The sequence below is a fragment of the Euprymna scolopes genome, chromosome 15, assembly GCF_053919585.1.
Source record: "Euprymna scolopes isolate OS-2025 chromosome 15, ASM5391958v1, whole genome shotgun sequence".
Lineage (NCBI taxonomy): Eukaryota > Metazoa > Mollusca > Cephalopoda > Sepiida > Sepiolidae > Euprymna > Euprymna scolopes.
In genome coordinates, this window is record NC_136496.1 from 71874799 (window position 1) to 71898798 (window position 24000).

A 24000-nucleotide genomic window follows, 5' to 3' on the forward strand; every position below is an offset into this window, starting at 1 on the left:
GTATATATATCAGAGAGGCGGTAGCACTCTCTATATAGGGATGGCCCGTACACGCCTATATACGCCTGCAAAACAAAACTATCCAAATCTCAACTAAAATCAACTTATAAGTTTCAAAAAGCACATATTCTTACAGAGAAGCGTCTTACGAATCCAGCGAGTGTCAGAACGTCGGTTAAAATGTCAAAAGAGAGCAAAAAAAAAAGGGTACAAAAATGGCCAATTGTTCTTCTTTCTTCTTTCTTCTTTCTTCTTTCTTTTGAGACGATGTATCTCGGTGTACGAACGGTCTCTGACAACAGTTCAAGCATCAATCGACTGCTCTTTACACGGAGAAGTGCAGTGACCCATCGCTTTTTAGCTAACTCCATAATTAAATAAGATTACGTGTAATAACAAGTTTTAAACACTATATACCCAATGTAGACAGACCACTTCGAACACGGAACTTCTCTCAAAAGGGACAGCTCCAAATAATACACCGGATGCTCACAGACGTTCCAGTTTGCCAGTGGCCTATATTTCTTGGACGCTGAATATTTGAGGTGAACGTTAAGGTTTTTTCTTTAAACAGTAACCCAGCAGCGTTAATGAAACCACGAAATCTTTATCTCAGTTGATCAAAATTGTTATAAGAGTAACCTATCAGCAAGTATGATGTCAAAAAACAATGTTATAAAAACAAATAATTCTTCAGATTTTGGACTGTAAAATATGTACAAAATGTCAATGCTGTGACCAGGATTCGAACCTAGGTTAGCACGGGCACAACATGGGGTCCTAACCTCTAGACGATCACGGCTAACACTGACGTTTGTCGCTCTTGGCAGAAAGACACATGACTACTGTCAAACTATTGAAAAATAAGGAGGAAACTTGAAATTCTCACGCATGCGCAAAAATACACTATAGCAACCATTGTTAAATGCAGCTGAATCTCTTCGCTCGCTAAGAAAATTAGATCAGACCAGTTCTTCTAAGAACTCACCAAAACGCCAAAGGAAATAAGTTAAATTAACCGCAAAAGAAACTGCAAGAAAGTCATCTTCTAAGAACTCACTGGAAGCTGACCAAAAAGAATCAAAATCCAAGCCCTAGCCACAAAAATAACTAGATATTGTGGCTACTATACACAATCTACTAATAAAAACAAGTAAGTTTTCTAAAATAAACTACAATAAATTAACCAAGTAACCTCACACTGCCACTGATTAGGACTTCATATAAAGATAACAACTACACTATTGGTGTATATACCGTTCCACACTTTAACTATTGGTGACGGGGCAGTATCTCAATTCTACGAGAGTTGTCTTGCTATAAGATAAGTGATATTATAGTAAGATACACATAAGTGTTATATGTTTACATTTAATAAAAAATGCCAAAGTCAGCACGTAGTAAAAAAGCTCAGAGAAATATAGACTATGAAAAAAACAAAGTCAAGGTATTATCTGAGCAAAATGAATACTATCAGAAAAATGCTGAAATAATAAAAATTAAGTATCATGCAAATCCTGAGGTAAAGAAGGCTGCCTCACGTGCTGACTCAAAAGCACGGTATAACAGGGATCCCGAGGGGAAAAAACTGCCTCACGTGCTCTTTATAACAAAGAACCAGAAAAAAGAAGGCTGCCTCACGTGCTCTTTATAACAAAGAACCAGAAAAAAAGACGGCTGCCTCACGTGCTGACTCAAAAGCACAGTATAACAGGGATTCCGAGGGAAAAAAAGCTGCCTCACGTGCTCTTTATAACAAAGAACCAGAAAAAAAGAAGGCTGCCTCACGTGCTGACTCAAAAGCATGGTTTAACAAGGATTCCGAGGGGAAAAAAGCTGCCTTACTGCTCTTTATAACAAAGAACCAGAAAAAAAGAAGGCTGCCTCACGTGCTGACTCAAAAGCACGGTATAACATGGATCCCAAGGGGAAAAAAGCTGCCTCATGCACAAACTATTATAAAAAGACCTAAAACCCAGCAGGAAGCGACCTGCTACTAATGGAGGCGGCAATGAGCCGCCTCCTAAAAAAGACAATACTATCATGAATGTAAGTTTAAAAATAAGACTGTAAGTAAAAATACTAATTAACAAGAATAAAAAAGCATTGGAAATGCAAAAGGATATAGGGATGGTATGCCAAAAAGTATACAAACAAGATAGCTATGAATGGCTAGGCACATGGAAATAGAATTGCATCCAATGTATAGCCCTATAGCTTTTTACAACCGTAATGATGGCACGGAATGAAGATTGGAGAAAAGCTATAGGGCTATACTTTGGATGCAATTCTATTTCCATGTGCCTAGCCATTCATAGCTATCTTGTTTGTATACTTTTTGGCATACCATCCCTATATCCTTTTGCATTTCCAATGCTTTTTTATTCTTGTATATATAGTATACTATAGTATATATATATATAGTATATTATATATATATATATATATATATATATATATATATATATATATGTTTAAAGAAAAAATAGAAAAAACCGAATGAAATTATTAAAAAATCAACGTTTACGTCCTTGTCTCAGAGGACATCTTCAGGATAATTGAAGTAAAAATGTGATAAAAGAAAAAGTCATAGATCGTGCGAAAAAAGACAGTTTTTTAAAATCCAACCCATGTCGAGAAAGGAACGAATATGTGTGCGTATGGGAAGGTTGTTTGATGTCTATATATACAATTTTAAAATGCATTTAAAATAAATATGTACATTTTTTTTTTTTTTTCTTCTGCGAAACTACTCATTTTCCTGAAACATTCAAAGAAAAACTGCTAGCCAGGATCCACCCTGATACCTTGCTCTTTGATTATTATTTTCCCTATGCTAGGGGTTAAATGGTAGAAGCCTTTTCTTTGCGTAATAGTATTAGTATTCAAAATTAGTGCTGATTCTAAAAGTCTTCTTTTAGCTCTATCTATCACGTATTTAATAATTTTCGCTTGATCTAAATTAAATGAGTGATCGTGTTCTGCACAATGGCAAAAGAGTGCATTTAGGGCGTTACCATTCCTCATATCTCTTCTGTGCTCGTTAAGTCTTAATTTCAATTTTCGTTGTGTTTCACCTATGTACGCTTGTTGACAGTTGTTACATGGGATGGAATATATACCGGCATCGGATGTGAGGGTTTTGGGAGAGTGCTTGGTAGTTTTTAATGTCTGTTTTATGGTTGAGGAAGTTGTTTGTATCAGGTGAAAACCAAGTCTATTAAGAGTGTCGTAGATTTTTGTATTTTTGGTGTGGGTGGGAATGAAAAGATGTCTGTTTAATAGTGAGGTATCTGTTTTATTTTTCTGTGTGTTTATGTTATAGTGTATTTTCGTAGCTTTTTTCTTTGCGTAAGAAATGAAATAGGATGGATATTGTAGTTTTCTTAAAACATTCGTAATATATTGAAATTCATCATTAAGATATTGGGGACTGCATATTCTAAAGGCACGTAAGAAAAAACCTATAATCATGCCCGTCTTTATTTTATCATTGTGGTGTGAGTAGTAATGAATATAGTCGTTTTTGTGTGTGGTCTTTCTATGTACTTTGAAACTCAGATCAGTTTCTGATCTGATGAGGAATATGTCTAGAAAAGCTAGGGAGTGGTCTTGTTCGGATTCATGTGTAAAATTTATAGATGGTTCCACTGAATTTAATTTATTTCTAATTTGTTCTATTTGTGTGTTTTTAGGGAGAAAAATAAGAATGTCATCTATATATCTAATTATTATCTTATATATCTAATTATTATCTTTTTAATAATTTCATTCGGTTTTTTCTATTTTTTCTTTAAACATAACGTCAACCACCGCTGGTACATTTTTTCATTCCTTATACATATATATATATATATATATATATATATATATATATATATATATATATATATATATATATATATATATATATATATATATATATGTCGTTTGTTTTCGTTCTTTTCTAAAAGGTGTTAAATTTGTCTCAAACATCCGGTACATTGAGATAAGCATAATCTTTTTTTGTCATTTTAATCATGTAAGATGATGCTGGTTTGATTTGAATATTAAGCCTAAACATTTTTTGTTTATTAGTCACGCTAGTTAAAAATGGAAGAGGGAAATGTTGGAGCCTGTTGACCAAATCAGATATAAACAGGTAGTGACTTGTTTGATGAACTGTTAAACTAATTGGGACTTCACTAACAAGTGGCTGACAGGAAAATTGTTTCTCAAAGCCTCATAAATTATTTTCTTCGGTTCGTGCCTCTATATGCATACCTACGCATTAATGTATGGATTAATTTTTGTGTATGAGCGTGTGTGTGGGTGCGAGTCTGTAATTATGTATCTAAACGTTCACAACTCTGTGCCGGCTTTATCTTGGTCTTCATGTTTTCATATATATCTATATTTACTTTATCTTGTCTTAAATTTCATTTTATGTTATGCTCCACCCTGGTATGTTGAGCTTCTTATATATATCCTGATAAGTTTCTATATAAAGAATCTAACCACAAACCCATTTTATATATATATATATATATATATATATATATATATATATATATATATATATATATATATATATATATATATATATAAAGTTGAGTTTTTTTCTCGCTCTGATATTGATATCAAAAGCCTAATTTTTCTATTTAAAAATTATTAGAACGAACGTCTTAATATACTCAGTCATAGATATGCGAGCGACTACATGAAGGTTAACTAATTTGCACATTCCTTTGAAAAACGAGCATTAATTAATTATTCATTCTTTATGGTTTCTTATTAGATAATTGATTTCATTTCCCTATTACGTTGAATTATATTTATGTATAGTTTCTACATTCTGCATTCCACTACAATTATCGATTCTGATCTTTTAAAATTTGTAAATATTTAATTAGAGATTTGTTGCTTTTTTCTTTTTACATTTTCAATTTACTGTGAAACTATGTGTAATGTCTGCATATATATTTTGCAACATAAAATTACACTTAGCGGAGAAGGAGTATATTACATGAGTACACCTTACTAAACATAGTCGAATTAGTGTACAAAATGCTATTTGAATTGTTTTATAAATAATTGAAAATAGTTAATGGTTGGTATGTAAAATAAGAAGACGGTGTTGGAATAGAATACTTAACAAAGCCTCCTCCACTGTTGAGAATGAGTTTTTAAATAATCATATTATTATTTAGAAAACCCTTCTTAACATGGAAAGGGCAGTCAGGGTGGGATGTTTTGCTAACTATTCTGTGCCTTTCCTCTATCAAAGAATGTTAATATTTTTTATCGTAATTATAAAGATTTAATCAGTTATTAAATTGATTTGTTTTACTGTAAAAAGAAAAACAAAATGTATATTATTATTATTATTATTATTATTATTATTATTATTATTATTATTATAACCACTTACAAGGAGCTTACGCACAGGTCATCAGAGATCTCTACTTGACAATAACCTGTGGTGTTCCCTGGAAGCTGAGTGACAACAAGCCTCCTCAGGTTTCCAGTCCTGTCCACCTCTTTCATTAAAATTTACAAATGAATTTGCATTATCACAACAGCCGCTTACCATTGATTTCCGCTGACAGCGGCCATTGGTCTCCATTGGAATTTGAGTGGCAATAAACCTCTCCAAGGAACCAGTTCTCTTTGCGCTTGTCCAGTGGAGGTCTGGTCAGTGCTCTCTCCTCGGTCTTCCCATCCTCTTTGACCCTTTTTGGCTTTTTGATATCATTCTTGGGGAGGGGGGCGGTGGTAGAGCAATGGGGGGGGATAGCGAACTTGGAGATATGCAGCTTTAATGTTTTTGGTTCCATGTAATGCTTCTTCATGTTTTGTTTCTGTAGCAGTTTGTCTCGTGCACTCGTGTGGCTCATGTGTTTTAATCTCTGCATTCAAGGGTTTTCCTTAATATTTCAGCTGTTTTCATTATTATAATTCGTTGTATCTTTCCAGCCATTCCTCTGATTCCAATTTCTGCCATTCTTTTTTTTTTTTTTTAAAGCTTTTCGGAACTGTTCCTAATGCTCCTACTATTATCTGATTTTCTTACACACCCTTTCAGCTCTCTGGCTAGCTCTGTGTATTTGCTCGGTTTTACCTTTTCTTTGATATTCACTCTGTGGTCAGCTGAAACAGCAAAGTCTACGATTTGACAAGACTTTTCTTTATTGTATTACAACATCCAGTTTTCTTGCTTGAATGGGTTTATCTGTTTGGATTTCCATGTCCGATAGGATTTTGTGATTCTCGTTTTCAAGTACTGTTGCCGGTTTATGCTTGTATCAAATTATTATTATTATTATTATTATTATTATTATTATTATTATTATTATTATGAGAAACAAAAAGGACAGAGAGTCAACAACAAGACAAAAAGTCAACATTCCATTACGCTCTGACTTCAACCTATTCACATAGTGACACAGGCAGCGTACACTTCCTACTAAACTCACACACAAGTTTATATATGCTAAAACAAAATCAAATAAGTATACACGCAATGTCTTCATTACCTACTGAACTTACGCACCCTGTCACAGACAGAAAACGAATGCATAAACATACATATTTCTAACAGTCATGCATTTTTCTCACTTCAAATATTCTACAATGAGAACATTTAATCTTTCAATCACAAACATGAACAATTTCCTCATACAAAATCTTTTTACTATATTTGTAAGTAAACCATGCTTTATCTTCTTCATTCATAACATACATATTTTCCCCCCATTTTATACATAATAAAATGTAAACTGTTACATGTGTCTTGATATACCCAAAAAGATGTGACTATTATGTATATCTCATCCCAGGTAGGATTCATGTCACAAGTCCGACTCGTTCAAGTAATATCAGAAATTGTATAACGTTGAACCGGCTTTGATAAAAAGGATGAGGTATTTAGATGTGGACACTTTTCAAACCATTTAGCTGTCTATCAATCCAATAAGGTCAGACTGACAAGTTCAACTACTGCACTTGAAAGTTAACTGTTTGATCTTCCATACTTACTTTAACAATGTCTAATTATTAAACCGATCCTGTTTTAACGAAGAAAAGGAAATAAACAGGTATCTTATTAACCTTTTCATTGAGCCTTTCGGCAGATTGGTAATTAAGTTCAACATGAAAATAATTCGATACCAGATTAACAAGTAAACGTTTCTGCATATTCCGGCTATCGAGAAAAGGAAGCACTCAATAACGTTTCTGAATTTTTGAGATAAGGATAGGTTATTCTTATTACTTGGAATCTTCGGACTACTGTCATTTTCATAACGTTTCGGTCGATGTAATCTCCAATCTTCTTCAGGTGTATCTTGTCAAATGTGGGAATTTTTCTGTCAAACTCGGGAATTTGAATGGAATGTCAAACGGAACCCTTTATTTACTTCACGAGGGTAGCATACTCTCGTTCTGTCAGCCATAGAGGCCCTAAGTAATTCGCAATTGTATTTTTCGATCGGATTGAACCTTCAACCTTTAGGAGATTAATCATTTTACGATTTATTTTTTCCAAATACTCTAACCACTGCTCCACGGGTCCTTGTAGACAGTTCTAGTACGAATTTTGTAGCTTTAAACCTATTTTATTTCTAGTTGTAAATATTACTATTTACCTATTATTACTAATATATATATATATATATATATATATATATATATATATATATATATATATATATATATATATATATAATTTCCCAAAACCTCTGGCCTTGATGGAGGGGAGACTAAAACTTGCGGCGATGGTTTCAAATGATCTAAAATAACAAGGAGAGACGATTCCAAATATTTCTCATATGTTATATCTACCCTCTTTTGGGAATGGGGTACGATTATGAATATCTCCAGTATCATCATCATTATCATCATTATCTTGTGGCCTCAGCCGAGATTGAACTCACTACAACCCTTCCAGTATTCCCTGTCATAGCACCCAAAAAATCTTCCTGGGAGATAAATGTATCTCGTTGTATCCTATCTGGAAAAGTTAACTTTCGTAATTGATTGTGAAATGATGGGCGCCTCCACAGTACAAATGATAAAACATCTGTGGCACATGGACAATACCCAGCAAAATGAACACATCTTTTACAAACTGAGGTTGATAATCTCGGTAAGTCTCCATATATCATTTCTAGAGTTGGGCGGTTTCGCCATGAGAGATTGAGTACTCTTCTCAAAAGACGTGTGTAACATCCATCCAAACGACACTGTTGTTTTGCTGAAAGAGTTTTAGATCCATAGAGTAAAATTGGCTCAATAAGTATGCAGAAAACTTGGATTTTGAATTTGCGAGCAAGATTGTATTTCCAGATCGTATCCATTTTGTTATAAACAGTTTATTCCATGCCCTTTCTAATGTAAAAGTCTTTCTCAGAGTTCCTGATGTGTGATCCTAGATACTGGAGTGAATTTTGCGTGTCTCCCCTGCGGCCTTGCCAGGCCATAAATACATCATGATCATCATCATCATCATTATTACTACTACTACTACTACTACTACTACTACTACTACTACTACTACTACTACTACTGTATATATTATCTATTATTTATAATTAACGGTTCCCATGTGTTAAATTCTATACTAGGTCTTCATCTAGATTCTCGCGTTCAACAGAAACATTCCCAAGTTCGACAAGATACACCTAAAGAAGGTCGGAGGTTACATCGACCGAAATGTTGTGAAAATGACACTCAGTACGAGTATTTGAGATGCCAAATAATACGAATAGCATTCATTTACTATTATTATATTTTTTTATTAGAAAATGTTGTAATGGAAAATCCTGTCACCCCTGGTGTTGAGCTATCACTTATTATAAATATGACTTCACACAGCGAACTACGGGATTGAACTTACCACGGAAAGACACCAAACCTTCTTGGCCCGGGATCAAAGATCAAAGTGTAGTATCTGTCCGGCAGATGCTGCACTAAAAACCATATGTGGGAGCAACCCCACATATCAGACCATTGCTCTTGTAGCAATCCGTTTTGGCCAATGTAGGGAAAATCCTTCATACCAACTGTTACCATCCAGTTCCTCCTCGAGGGAGCTGGTCCCCTCCCCCCTCTCTCCACATTAAAAAAACGGCCTTTTGCCTAATTTTCTCAGTGGGGAAGCAAATAAATAACTGCTAAGGAAAGACGCTAAGTAGACGTATAGACGTCTCTACACTTGACTCCCAAAGTGTTCATTTTGTTGACCCTTGATACTTGGACCTTTATCACAATAAACTTTATTGGTTAATTTATTGTGTGTTTCTCTCAGTCTTTACTACTCGGGACTCATTTGTTTGCATTTTGCATTTTCACAATATATATATATAAAAAAAAAAAAAAAAAAGATGGAGGAATCGGTGCTTAACATGCCAAGTGCAATTACGCAAGAATGTATCTTGAATGCTAAAAATGCCGATAGGCTCATTCTCGGCTATTTGATAATGTTCTGGATTTTTCCGTACCTAAAACTGACTTCATGTTTAACCTTGTTAGATATGATAGCCCCTTCCCAAGCGGTCAATTCTGATGTTGATTTAAATTACACAAAAGAACATCGCATGTCTTGTTTTCTCATTTAGGTGCGTGTGTACGTTGGTGATCTTTTAAACCAACGCATTTCAGCTGAAAATATTATTACGTGCTTACGTGCCATGTCCAAATTAGTCTAAATTAAAAAAATTATGAAAAATAATCCAGTAGAAAAATAATTACAAGTAAAAATGGAATTTATCAAATTATTGAGTTTTATCGCATGTTTTAATGCGGAAGAGTTGTGCGACTAATTCTGTTTGACAAACCGACATATCTCCCTCAACTTCAGTTGACTTAAAATTAAGGGCCCACCATTTAAAATAAAATATGTCAGAACGTAAGTGTGGATGATTTTTTTTTTTTTTGGTTTTTTGGTTAAAAAATGAGAATCATTCATTTTCGTATAAATCAAATAATTATTGTCGGTATTCGTTTTCCAGAAATCTTTATAGTAAGAGTTCTTTCTAGAAAGACATCAGGTACCACGTGAAGGTTGCCAACATCTCTAAGCAAAAGTGTTTCTTTGGAACTTGATTCAACTTGGCACGTCTAGATCATCGTTAATTGCTTAGCTATCTCCCTCTTCTTCCTCCTCCTCCTCCTCCTCCTCCTCCTTATGATGATGATGATGATGACGACGACGATCATGATGACATCGTCTGTCTTGATACGTTACACTATTTCCTTATATATTTCCTTCAACAATTGATTAATAGAAGGAGAACGTGTGTAAGTTACACAGGAGCGACAAATCTATATATCTATAAAAGTGAACGTGTCTGTGAGTGTGCCTGTGTACATTTCCCTACGCAATAACTCTGTCAATTTTAAGTCTACAGGCTCGAAATTTGATATACAGGGTACTGAGATTTGGGAAAATCTTTGTGATCAGTTTTCGGCCAGAAATTTGGCTGTTAAGGGGTCAAAGTTCAACGATTTGACCTTTGAGAATTCCACCAAACTCCTCTGCCAATTTTGGGTCTAAACACTTGAAATTTTAGATATAGGTTCCTTGAATATGGATCAAACTTAATAACTTGATTTGAGCCCAAAACAATAAATGTTAAGGGGTCATAATAGGGACCAAGGTTTAAAAAAATTAACAGCTTTTTTTTTTCTCGACATATACCTCCAAATACCCGGGCAACGCCGGGCTGAAATGCTAATTAGCAACATTATTCATTTGGAGAGTATTTTACTTTTTTTTACATTACTCCTTTTAATGTTTATTGCTTATCCAAAATATGTTCGTGCAGTTAATGTTAAAGTCATAGAATTGTTTATTTAAACACAAAAAGAGTAGATATGTCATAAATCCAAGAAAAATTATTCACCGACCTATTCTTTTTTTTCTCTCTTTTCTCCCTCTTTGTCTCATTTTCAGTGTTCTCCCACTACCTCTCTAATTGTCAGTCTGACTCCGCCTCTTTTTATTCCCACTACCTATTCCTTCTCTCTTTCTACCCCCCTCTCTCTTTCCCTTTTTATCATGTCAACTCTTCTTCAATTTTATGAAATGAAAAAGTCTTGCGTGTGCGTTTACATATTTACTGAGGGTATGCTCTTTTTTTAAACAAAATGAATGACATTTTGTGTGGTAGAAAATTTAGTGCTTGTACAGAGGCGACAGATCGATTTTTTTAATTTTTAATATGTCTTTTTAAGTAAAAACAATATTACTTACTGAATTATAATGTCGAAAATAGTAATATATCCAAAATTATGAAAATTCATCGAGTAGAAAGTTATTTATAGTAAAAGTAATTTTTCGTAGATGTTTTAGAGCAGACCGTGAAAATTGCAGAAACAGAGGACCTGACTCAGAAAGCATATTTTAGATTACATTGTAATGGCGACTTACATTGTTAGACGAGATCGATAGACTTTTTTTTTCTTTTTTTTCATTTTTTTTTCACTAAAAACACAATAGCACTTGTTCAATTAGAATTTTCATCATTTTGGTATATATTACTTTTTTTTCAGCGTGACAATTCAGTAAGTAATATTGCTTTTGCCTAAAAGGACATTTAAAAACAATCGATCTGTCGCCTCTCTTTGTATAAGTACCGAAATTTCAAATGTTAATAATTATGTACTATAAACTGTGTTATAAAAAATGAGAAATAAACTAACTCACTACAAAAATAATGCTCTTTTTTTAACGCAAAGGGAAGTAAATTTGTCAGAAAAAATCAAGAGTTAACTCCCCTGTTTGTAAAGACACCTTGGAAAAAGTTAAACATGGCTTATTGCTATTACTATTTAGTATTTACTAAAAACAAAGTAAAAAAGAATAATATCCGAAATAATGCATGAAATTTGTTTGAAACAGTTTGAAATTGGTCTTCTCCGCCCGTGTTGCGTTTGAAGCATGTGATTACAATAGTTTCCCCACATTTTACGCAGTCTTTTGCATTATTGTTGTACTTTGCAAGATTTTTCAAATTGCACTAGTTTGGCAGTAGAGAGCATAGAAGTCAGTGTTGAATCGTACGGTCTCGTTTCTGTGTATATGGCTTGATGCATGCACTTGCCTGAATAATAATAACTAGCGGGACCTGTGGAAATTCCAGAGTGGCATTTTCCATATGTAATAAATTCTTGGATATGGTACTCATTATGTCAATAATTGTTCATCATTTGTAACTCAACATTTCGCACACCTTACTAAAGTAATAACTTTGATATATTGTATAGGCTGATTATTTCATTACAAACACACACATTAATTAACTCACATTTCATCATTTTTCATTCTTGGATATGTTACTAATTTCGACAATATTTTTAAAAATATTTTTAAGCAACAATATCGCTCAACCTTACTAAAATAATAACTTTGATATATTTGCTGGGCTGCTTATTTCATTTCAAACAAACCAATCATTTCATCATTTTTCATAATTCTTGGATATGTTACTAATTTCGACAATCATTTTTCATAATTTGTACCCACATTATCTCCCCCCTCCTTACTAAACAATAACTTTGATATATTGTCTGGGCTTATTATTTCATTACAAACACACTAATGCATGAAATCACATTTCATCATTTTTTCTTAATTCTTGGATATGTTACTTATTTCGACAATCATTTTTCATGATTGTAACTCATATTTTCGCACCTCTCCCTTTACTACATAATCACTTTGATTTATTGTCTAGGCTGATTATTTTATTTCAAACACACCAATCAATTAACTCACATTTCATCATTTTTTTATAATTCTTGGATATGTTACTAATTTCGACAATCATTCTTCATAAGTTAAACACACCTTATAGCTCCCCCCCTTACTAAAATAATAACTTTCATATATTGTCTGGGCTGATTTTTTTTTCATTACAACACACTAATCAAATTAACTCACATTTCATCATTTTTCATAATTCTTGGATATGTTACTATTTTTGACAATCATTTTTTATCATTTAAACCGACGCCATCACCCCTCCCCCTTACTAAAATAATAACTTTGATATATTGTCTGGGCTGATTATTTCATTGCAAACACATTATTGTACTAAATCACATATTATTATTTTTCATAATTCTTGAATATGTTACTAATTTCGACACCCGTTTTTCATAATTAAAACTATCCTTATCGCCCTCTCTTACTAACATAATAACTTTGATATATTGTCTGGACTGATTATTTTAATATAAACACACCAATCAATAAACTCGCTTTTTCATCATTTTTCATAATTCTTGGATACGTTACTAATTTCGACCATAATTTTTTGTAATTAAAACTATCCCTATCGCCCTCTCTTACTAAAATAATAACTTTGATTATTTAATTACAATTAATTGGGCTGATTATTTAATTACAAACACACCAATCAATGAACTAACATTTCATCATTTTTCGTAATTCTTGTATATGTTACTAATTTTGACAATAATTTTTCATAATTGTAGCCATCCTTATTGCCTGTCCCCTTACTTAAATAATAATATTGATGTATTGTCTGGGCTGATTATTTTATTATAAACACACTGATCAGTTAACTCACATTTCACCATTTTTCGTTATTCTTGAATATCTTACTAATTTCAACAATATTTTTTTATAATGTAAACCATCCTCATCGCTCTCTCTTACTAAAACATAACTCTGATATATTGTCTGGGCCGATTATTTCATAAAAAGCACAACTATTTATTAATTTACATTTCATAATTTTTCATAATTCTCGGATATGTTACTAATTTCAACAATCACTTTTTATATTTTTTGCTCACATTAATAACGCCACACTACTAAAATAATTTTGATATATTTTCTGGGCTGATTATTTCATTTCAAACAGACTAATCAATTAACTCACATTTCGTCATTTTTCATAATTCTTGGATATGTTACTAATTTCGACAATCATTTTTCATCATTTAAATCCACATCATCGCCCCCTTACTAAAATAATAACTTTGATATATTGTCTGGTCTGATTATTTCATTGAAAACACACTAATTCATTAAATCACATATTATCATTTTTCATAATTCTTGGATATGTTACTGTTGTGGCCTTATTTTAGGGGTTCACAATATCAAACAGGAGAGTCGGTAAAGTCATGTCAACGATTAGGCTGGCATGGAATCTCTGATTAGAGAGTCCAAAATGGCTGCCTTTCACAGCGATGGGAGAGTCCATGTGAAGACAGGACTAGGGGTGTCAGTTACCCCAGAACAGTTACTAATTTCAGCAATAATTTCTCATAAATTTAACACACCTTACAGCCTCCTCTTTACTAAAATAATAACTTTGATATATTTGCTGGGCTGCTTATTTCATTACAAACACATCAATCAAATAACTCATATTTCAGCATTTTTCATAATTCTTGGATATTTTACTAATTTTGGCAATAATTTTTTATAATTAAAAACCCACATTATGCCCTCCTCCTACTAATATAAGAACTTTGATATATTGTCTGGGCTTATTATTTCATTACAAAAGCACCAATCAAATAACCCACATTTCATCATTTTTCATAATTCTTGGATATGTTACTAATTTCGACAATAATTTTCATAACTTAAACCCACTATGTCACTCTCTCTTACTTAAATAATAACTGTGATATATTGCCTGGGATAATTATTTAATTACAAACACATCAATCAATTCCAGGTATTCTCATAGTATATATGTTCCACCTATCTGATTCAATCCCAGGTGATGCGGCATATTCTGCTAGTATATATCTTTCACCTATCTAATTCGATCCTGGGTGACACTGGGTATTCTGCTACTATATGTTTTCCACTTATCTCATTCAATACTGGGCGACACTTTCTGCTGGTATATATTTGCGCTTATCACATTCAATCCCAGGTCTGACTTCATGTCTGTCACCCCACTGTTAAAAAATATACATGAAATAAAGTAATGTTTTAATTGTAAACTGTTTTAGCCATTTCCGGGACTGACTTAATATCCCCCAACCCACTGCTAAAAATATACATGAAATAATGTAATGTCTAAATAGTAAACTTTTTCAGCCATTTCCGGGACTACTTCATATCCCGCACCCCACTGTTAAAAATATACATGAAATAAAGTTATGTTTAAATCGTAAACTTTTTCAGCCATTCCTGGGACCAACTTCTTATCTCCCATCCTACTGTTAAAAATATACATTAAATAAAGTAATGTCCAAAACGTAAATGGTTACAGCCATTTTCTGGACCGACTTCATAATCCCCATCCCACTGTTAAAAATATACATTAAATAAAGTGATGTTTAATGCGTAAATGGTTTCACCCATTTCCGAGACTGATTTCATATCCTCTACCCCACTGTTAAAAATATACATGAAATAAAGTAATATTTAAATTGTAAACAGTTTAAGTAATTTCCGGGACTGACTTTATATCCCCCACGCCACTGTTTAAAATATGCTTGAAATAAAGTAATGTTTAAATCATAAACTGTTTCAGCAGCTTTTCGAAATTAGGCAACCATTGCTTCAACATGAATTTCTGAGTGTAGTATCAGTCTTAGCATTCCAGTGACTTAAATCCCCCCTTTTTTTGGTCTTGGTTTAATCCCCCACCCCACTGTTTAAAATATACTTGAAATAAAGTAATGTTTAAATCATAAACTGTTTCAGCAGCTTTTCGAAATTAGGCAACCATTGTTTCAACATGAATTTCTGAGTGTAGTATCAGTCTCAGCATTCCAGTGACTTAAATCCCCCCTTTTTTTGGTCTTGGTTAATGGAGGAGAAATCCTTCATTACTGACACAATTTTTATTTTTGTTATTGATTAGAGTACACCTTTTGGGGAGCTGGTTTCCCCCAAATTTTTAACCGACCTCATGTCCAACTCCGTCTTTGTGGGGAGGCAAGTAAACAAAAAAAATAATCAGAAGGGACATTTTCCAGGGCATCTTATAATTAATCAGATGAGACATTTCCAGTGCATTTTATAATTAATCAGAAGGGACATTTCCAGGGCATTTTGTAATTAAACCAGAAATTACTTTTCCCAGTTACTTTTGTAATATTAAAAATTTGTTACATTAAACGTAGTACCTTTTCACAATGCCTCCCTACGGGACAGATTTAGACACCAGGGTCGTTTTTTTAACATGGAGAAAAAATTGCCTTAGTCGCAAAGGATTTCTCCTCCACTAAGAGAGAAGAAATTGAAATGTAGCATCTGAAGACAGATACTACACTTTGATCTTAGCCAAAAGACCAAGAAAGACAAATCATTTTTATTAGCTTTGCCTCAACAGGGCACCAATTAAATTTTTTTTTTTTTTTTTTTTAGGAATTGGAATATTCCACTTTGCTTTTAAGGGGTGACAAGTTTTATTTGGAATATTCTACTTTCCTTTTTTAGGGATGCACTGCATGATAACGGACGTAGCGATATTTGGAATATTCCACTTTTTGGAATATTCCACTTTCCTTTTTTAGAGATGCACAGCATGATAACAGACGGAGCGATAAGCGTAATAATAATAATAATAATAATAATAATAATAATAATAATAACAACAACAACTACTACTACTATTATTATTATTATTAGTAGTAGTAGTAGTAGTAGTAGTAGTAGTGGTGGTAGTAGTAGGGGTAGACCTCAGAGTCAATTGCGCACCTTGCAGCAGGGTGTTGTGGACTGAACCAGAGAGAGTACCGCAAAAGACACGATGAAGTTCGGTTTGGCCACACCTGCTATACTAAGAATATTGACCAGTTTTTCATTATTATATGTCAAATCCGCCGTTACCCCAACAAAAATTTCAAAAAATAAAAGAACGAATGAAAACACGAAAATGTAGTCCCCTACCCCCTGAAAAAGGCAGAAGTACGTGACAAACTCTCCACCAGATATTTCGGCAGAAGGGATACGAAGAGAAGCTATTCTCCAGATATTGAGCACCTTTTATGACTATATTCCAGTTTAAGCGAATTTCTTTTATGCTCTCTCAGTCTAGAAAGATTGTTATTACGGTTTGTTGCAACGAAAACAAACAGTAAATAATTCAGTTTCACAAATACCAAAGTAGAATTTGTGTTAACCGAAACACATGTTTTTATGCTATAAAAATGCTGAATTTTGATTTGTGTTATTAAAAGAAAAAAATTAGCAGTTACGATGTAAAAAAATGTGAAGAAAAAACTGGCAAAAAACGTAAATGAAAGCTTTTGTTTTGTTTTTGTTTTAAATAAAAAATCGTAGTTGAATTGGATTGTTTGTTTATTTTAAAATAAAAATCCACTGGATTGCGAAATCATGGAAATTATTTTATTTCAACTGATTCCAAAAATAATGCTTGAAAGTAGAAAACAAAAACAAAAAGAAGAAAGTTAGCGTCGAAGGGAAATAACTCAAAACTGAAATAACTGAAATCCGTTTGTAAAAAAAATCGATGTTGGTAATAATAAATTAAATTAAATATGTTCTCAATATAAATCAAACTTAACTAATAAACTTAAATAGAGCACTTAAAACAATCGTCTCACTATAAACAATAACTAACACACCGCTATTTAATAAATCGATTTGCCTTAATGTAATATGCAAATGAGGTCATCTCTTAATCAATCGTCTATTTTGTAAGAATAATCTAATATATAAATCTCACTATGTCTGTGTGTGTGCGTGTCTGTCTCCGTTTTTCAAATTGTATCTCCTCCTAGACGGATGATCGTTGTATGGCATGCAATAGCTCAAAAGATTGCATTTTTGTGCAGAATTTTATTAGGGGCATTTAATTGATAAAAATAATTGCTAAGGGCTTCAAAAAAGGGTTCAAACTTGAAAACAATAACATCTTGATGAGCGTAGCACAATGGCGTCATTGTGCGCATGCGTACATCGAGTAATAGAGAAATATATGTATTAAGATATTTCACAACGTTATTGAAGCTGTTGTCCCTTTGGTGCACGGGTACCATGATCGATTACTAGCACAAGTGTTGCGGTTTCGATCTCCATCAGTTCCTTTTTTTTTACATTCCGATATTCTTGATTTTTAAATGTTATGTAATAAATACACAAGCACACTTTTATTTTTAAAAAATACAGAAGAATGTTTTTGATTTACGTAACGAAATATTAAAAATATATATGATATATCAGCTTATTTGTTACATTCCCAAAAATCACGTGACTAGATCAAGTAATAGCATTTGTATTGGATCTACTCCTAAACTAATTAACCGATCATTATGAATCATAATTATGTGTATATGTTTATATATTTCTATGTATTAGATTCACTCGAAACTAATTAACAAATCATTATGAATGATTAATATACGTATATACTTATATATTTGTATGTATTGGATTCACTCCTATACTAATTAACTGATCATTATAAATGTAATGTATTATATATGTTTGTATATTTGTATCATCATATTCCAAAAAACCACATACAATGATCAGTTTTTAATGTATTTATGAGTACAAGAAATTCTATCAAAGTAATAAGGTACTTATGTAGTATAGTACTCATGAAATAACAAAGAAAATCTTACCTGTGACATACATGAAAGTTATTAAAACCGAAAATCACGTTTGATATTCGAGTAATTTGACTTACATATGAGAAATAAGGTGCTTCTTCACTATAGCACCCAGATAACAAAACAAACAAATTCTTACTCCTGGCATAGAGAAAATGTAACACAACAGAAAATTACATAAACGTATCGAGTTTTTTCATTTTTACATTTAAAAAAGGTACTTGTACAGTATCCTACCCGAGAAATAAGGTACTTGTACAGAATAGTACCAATATGAAAAACAAAGGAAATCTTACCGTACATAAAAGTAATCCAAACCGAAAATTATATAATATATTCCAGTAATATGACATTTATATAAGAAATAAGGCGCTTCTTTAATATAGCACTATTATAAAAACAAACTCTCACCTCTGACATGCGTAAAAGTTCGCACAACAGAAAATTATGTAAAAGTCATCGAGTAGTTTCATCTATATATTAATAATAAGGTACTTGTACATTATCCTACCCAAGAAATAAGGTACTTGTGCAGTATAGTACTCATATGAAAAACAAATAAAATCCTACCTGTGACGTGCATAAAAGTCATTAAATCCGAAAATCACGTTATATAATCGAATAGCGTGACTTTTTAATGAGAAATGAGGTGATTCTTCACTATAGCAATAGATGAAATAACAAACAAAATCTTACTCTAGACGCACAGAAATTTAGCACAACAGAAAATTACTTAAAAGTATCGAGTTCTTTCATTTTTAAATTAGAAAAAAAATGATACTTCTACAGTATCCTACCCAGGAAATGAAGTACTTATACAATGAAGTGCCCATATGAAAAACAAAAAAATTCTTATCTGTGACGTACATAAGTTCTCAAAATCGAAAATCATGTAATATACTCGAGTAGTATAACATTTATATAAAAAATCCGGTGCTTCTTCACTATAGCACTCTGATGTAAAAACAAAAACACGCTTACCTGTGATATACCGAAAATTTAGCACGATATAAACTTATTTAAATAATTTTAAATATGTGTTGTACATAACCCGCCCTAGGTAAAAAAATTTTTTACCACACACGTGCTGTAAATTTCCTGTCCAATGAAGGTACAATTATTCCATACATATGTTGTGTAATACCCGTCCCAAGGTAGGTAAAATATTCCTTTGCTTAAGATGGCAAATGATACATAGACATAAAAAATTCCTCTATCCTAAGAATAGGGTTTGTATTACTGTACACATAGATTCGAAAAAGTTGTCAAAAAACAAATATATAACAAATAAATGTTATAAAAGGGAAGAATAAGTTACTTTTCTACCAAACTGGATATATTTTTCGTGTTTTTATTCAATGTAACATGTTTATTCAGCTCGAAAAGCACAGTGTTTACCGATGTATTGGAAAATTCAAAATTGGCGCCCGACTCTCTCTTTAACACGGTAAGTTTGGGAAAAGGTGTTATAAATAATAAACTAGACAAAATACTGTTAGAAATTCGCTCAATATATATTAGCGTGACATAAGTTGACATATTTCGGTGTTTTTTTTAATAGTATTTTGTCTAGTTTATTATTTATAACACCTTTTCCCAAACTTACCGTGTTAAAGAGAGTCGGGCGCCATTTTGAATTTTCCATTACATCGGTAAACACTGCATGTTTTTCAAGCTGAATAAACAGATTACATTGAATAAAAACACAAAAATATATCTAGTTCGGTAGAAAAGTAACTTATCTTGCCTTTGATCACAATTATTTGTTATATATTTGTTTTTTGACAACTTTTTCGAATCTATGTGTACAGTAATACAAACCCCTAAGAATAATATGCGTGTTCAAAATTTTTCTCATTGTCTTATACGGTCCCGAGCAACGCCGGGTGGCCTTGCTAGTACTATATATAGGAATGAATGAAGTATTAAAGTAATGGGCCTTTTGTATATATTAATCAAATTGTGAACAAACAAACAAGCAAACAAACAAACAGAGAGGAATACGAATTTATATATATATATAGATTAGTACTAATTGACTTTAAAATGACGGCTTGGCCATGTCCAATCTGTTCCGTAAATCGTATTCGGAAAAATTCGGGTTGATATGAATTCCCAGCTATCGAAGTAAGTACCGAATAGATTTTATGAAAATGTGAAATCACAAAACAAGAACAACAACAACCACAACAACAAATGGTACTGTTGAGTATCAATGACAAAACGTAAGCAGCTGACATAATAAAAATTAAGAAGTCAAACTTTTTCATATTTCGAAATATATTCTTGCAACATGGAAGAAGAAAAGAAAAGAACGCTAATAGTCTAATTTTTCGTTATAAGGGGGAAATGGATAAAGAAATTCTACAAGTATTTTCTAAAGAAAAAGATAACAAATTGAACACATCAAAAGGATTACGATACTGATCAATTCAGGCAAGCCATAAAAAAGGTATTTATTTGTCAATTCGAACAATCGTTAATAATGAACATTATTAATTAAAATTAAAAATGATTCTTTAAAGACAAGTTAGCCTAAAATATAGGTTTTATTTTTTATTTTTTTAAATAAAAAACATTTGAACCAATTTTGGTTCTTATTTAGAATCCGACTCAATTAAAAATACTACGTACGCGCAATTTAATGGTGAAAACTGATAGAGCCCATAGTTACGGAAGCCGGCTTATCATCATGTTTTTTTTTATGTTTCCGATTACTTTTTGATTGTGTCTAAAAGATTAAATTCAAATGCATTTTTATAACAATAGCCAAAAGTATTATTGGTTAAAAATTCCTAAATTCATTGATATTCTGAAAATATTGATGAAGTCTGTTTAATAATGTTTTTTTTTTCTGAGTATTTGAAATAAAACTTTTGTAAAATGCCCACAACGGCACAACACTAAAACAATTATTTATTAATAATTAATACAGCTGTCGGTTTTGTTTGTTTGTTTGTTTGTTTTACAATGTTGCCTACCCGTGATTCCCCAAATTAATCGTTAGTAGAAATAATTCCATTTTTAAAATTATTTTTTCTTAGTGACCCTAGTCCTTCAATTTTATTTATTTACTTTTTCTTTCAATCTTATAAAAAATTTCCTTACGCTGATATTTACACGTTCATGTGTACAAGGGAAATGTTATAATATTACATTTGAAATTTTCACAAGAAATATTTATCATTAAAATCACATTAAACATTTGTTGCAATTATATTGTTTTTTAGTGAAAATATTGAATGCACTGATAATATCGTTAGTTCGAGAAATTAATTTTTATTCAAATTATATTGATTTTATTAATACGGATTTTAGGGCTTTTTTCATAATGTTCTTGAAATATTGCAAAAAATTGATAACATTTGGTAACATTTATGATACGTTATTTTCATAAAAAAAAGCAAATATAAATTTATGCGTTTTTACTATTAAAACTATAACTTTAGTAAATTTGTGTGTGTGTGTGTGTGTGTGTGTGTGTGTGTGTGTGTGTGTGTGTGTGTGTGTGTTTTACACAAAATAATGTATTTTCACAAATATTTTAAAGAAAAGTAGTGGGTCATTGTATTCTCTGATTGTTAATAAATAAATACTGAAAATGTCATTCAAATTAGTTGATTTTCTGAATTTTGGTGAATTTTTACGTAAAACGAGGGGTCAAAATGTTTATACATTTTGGGGGTCGGTCATTTATTTTGCATGTACCTAAAAACTAAAAATACAGAAAATACAGACAAATCATTATGATGTAATTACCCGTCATGGACTGAAGATGTTATATTCCAAAAGTTATGTAAATTGATCAAGTAGTTTGTTTTTAACTAAAAATATTAAATTTTGGTACGAAGTCATTTTTTTTATAGATAATGGGGAGACAGACAGCTCAATTCAACCCATCGAGATTATATTGGATGCAATTTACTCTTTAAAATCGCTAAAAATGATCTCTCTATAAAAGAAACTACTTGATCAACTTATATGATTTTTGGTATATGATATCTTCGTTCCGTGACTAGTACGTACAAGATTTTTCTGTATCTTTTTTTTTTTTTTTCAATTAAGTCGAATTCTAAATAAGAACCTCAATTTGTATTATCAAAATGTTTTTAAAAAAATATTTTCATTAAAATTATATTGGCTGATATATATTGAAATTTTTTTTTAATTAAAAAATAATAGTGAAAATATTAACACATACCAATACAAATAATTAAATGTCATAAATAATCTGAGTTGGTGTTGATACGTCCTTGACAAATCTGTCTGATGTTTTGTTGCCGTCGGACTGAGGTATGGTTGTGTGTAGCCCTAGGTGATCCACCTCCAAGCTTCTTTTTGAGTAAAGATCATTTTATTGCTAATCGCCTGAGGCGCCCTTCCCGAGGAATGCTAACGGAGTTGCTCAAGACTATTTTGCAAACCATAATGTACTTCTCTTAGTGTGCTGATTTTTCAAAACTTTACCTGACTTTGTACCTAACCTTCTGATGAGGAGCTAAATAATGCCACCCAAGGACACGTCATCGTTAATCAGTCCAACAAAATCTTAACTATTTTATGGTGCTGGTATAGCTTTTGAACCAAACAAAACTGACACTTCTTGATGTAGAAAAGACCGAATGAAAACAAACCAGCGTCAAATTCAAAACGAGGCAGTGTTCCAGCAGAAAAATAAACGAAACAACTTTAGTTAAAACTGAAGACAACGAAAGTAAATCTCATTTTAACATTTAATAAACAACTTTATTTGTCATCCTCGTTAGAAGCGTGTACAAGAGAGAAATGGGTTAGTAGGTGGAAGTGTTCTTGTGTAAAGACAGATTTAATATATTTCTGGCTTGTTGAGGAGAAAATGGCTCAGTCCACACGTGTCTGCAGCCAGCAGTTGTCAGGACAAAGGAGGCCGATTAAAGGAGAAAGAAAGCGCAGAGTCTTCAGTGTATTTACATGTTGTAGTGAGTGTGGGTGTCGGTGTATCGATGAGAGCAGTTTTGCAGCATGATAAAGAAAGTTTGTTTGGGTACTGCACATGGAAATGGAGTTTGAAGGGAGCCATATTAGCTTGTTGTACTTATATTATGCCTGAAGACAAAGCCCGACGCTAATGTCTGAAGCCAGGGAGAAAGAGAGGTGAGAGTTTCAGATTTCACCTTTTATATACTCGGTCACGTGATTGAGAGCTGGCTTGTGATTGGACAAGCCAGGGAGGAAATATCTCGAGCCGCGAGAATTAGCTTCTGCCCGTGATTGTAGCAAGTTTCAGCTGCTACACAACATTTTAAATATGCACTGACCTTATGTTTATTTTATCTAAAATTATTTATTTTTAACAAAAAAATAAATAAATAAATAAATAAATAAATAAATAATAATAATAATAATAATAATAATAATAATAATAATGATAATAATAATGAAACAACACAGGAAAGTTAA

The 24000-nt window shown here is 32.2% G+C and overlaps 2 protein-coding genes and 1 non-coding gene across 11 annotated transcripts in view; 1 reads left to right on the forward strand and 2 right to left on the reverse strand.

Moving 5' to 3' along the window:
• LOC145293895 (coiled-coil domain-containing protein 73-like) overlaps window positions 1–24000 on the reverse strand; it is a 278863-nt gene that overhangs the window by 154431 nt on the left and 100432 nt on the right. The window lies entirely within an intron of this gene.
• The window catches only part of LOC145293894 (uncharacterized), a 92352-nt gene that overhangs the window by 52340 nt on the left and 16012 nt on the right, over window positions 1–24000 (forward strand). For 2 of the 3 annotated variants that reach the window (XM_080140659.1, XM_080140661.1), the window contains exon 1: window positions 20810–21013. The exons of the other annotated variant lie outside the window; for it this stretch is intronic. The gene's annotated coding sequence lies outside the window, so the exon portion shown is untranslated. Of the gene's footprint in view, window positions 1–20809; window positions 21014–24000 lie in introns of those variants that run through there. 3 annotated transcript variants of the gene reach the window in all.
• LOC145294414 (U2 spliceosomal RNA) lies at window positions 16082–16285 on the reverse strand. Its single transcript, XR_013869867.1, has one exon. It is a non-coding gene; the product is annotated as a U2 spliceosomal RNA (small nuclear RNA).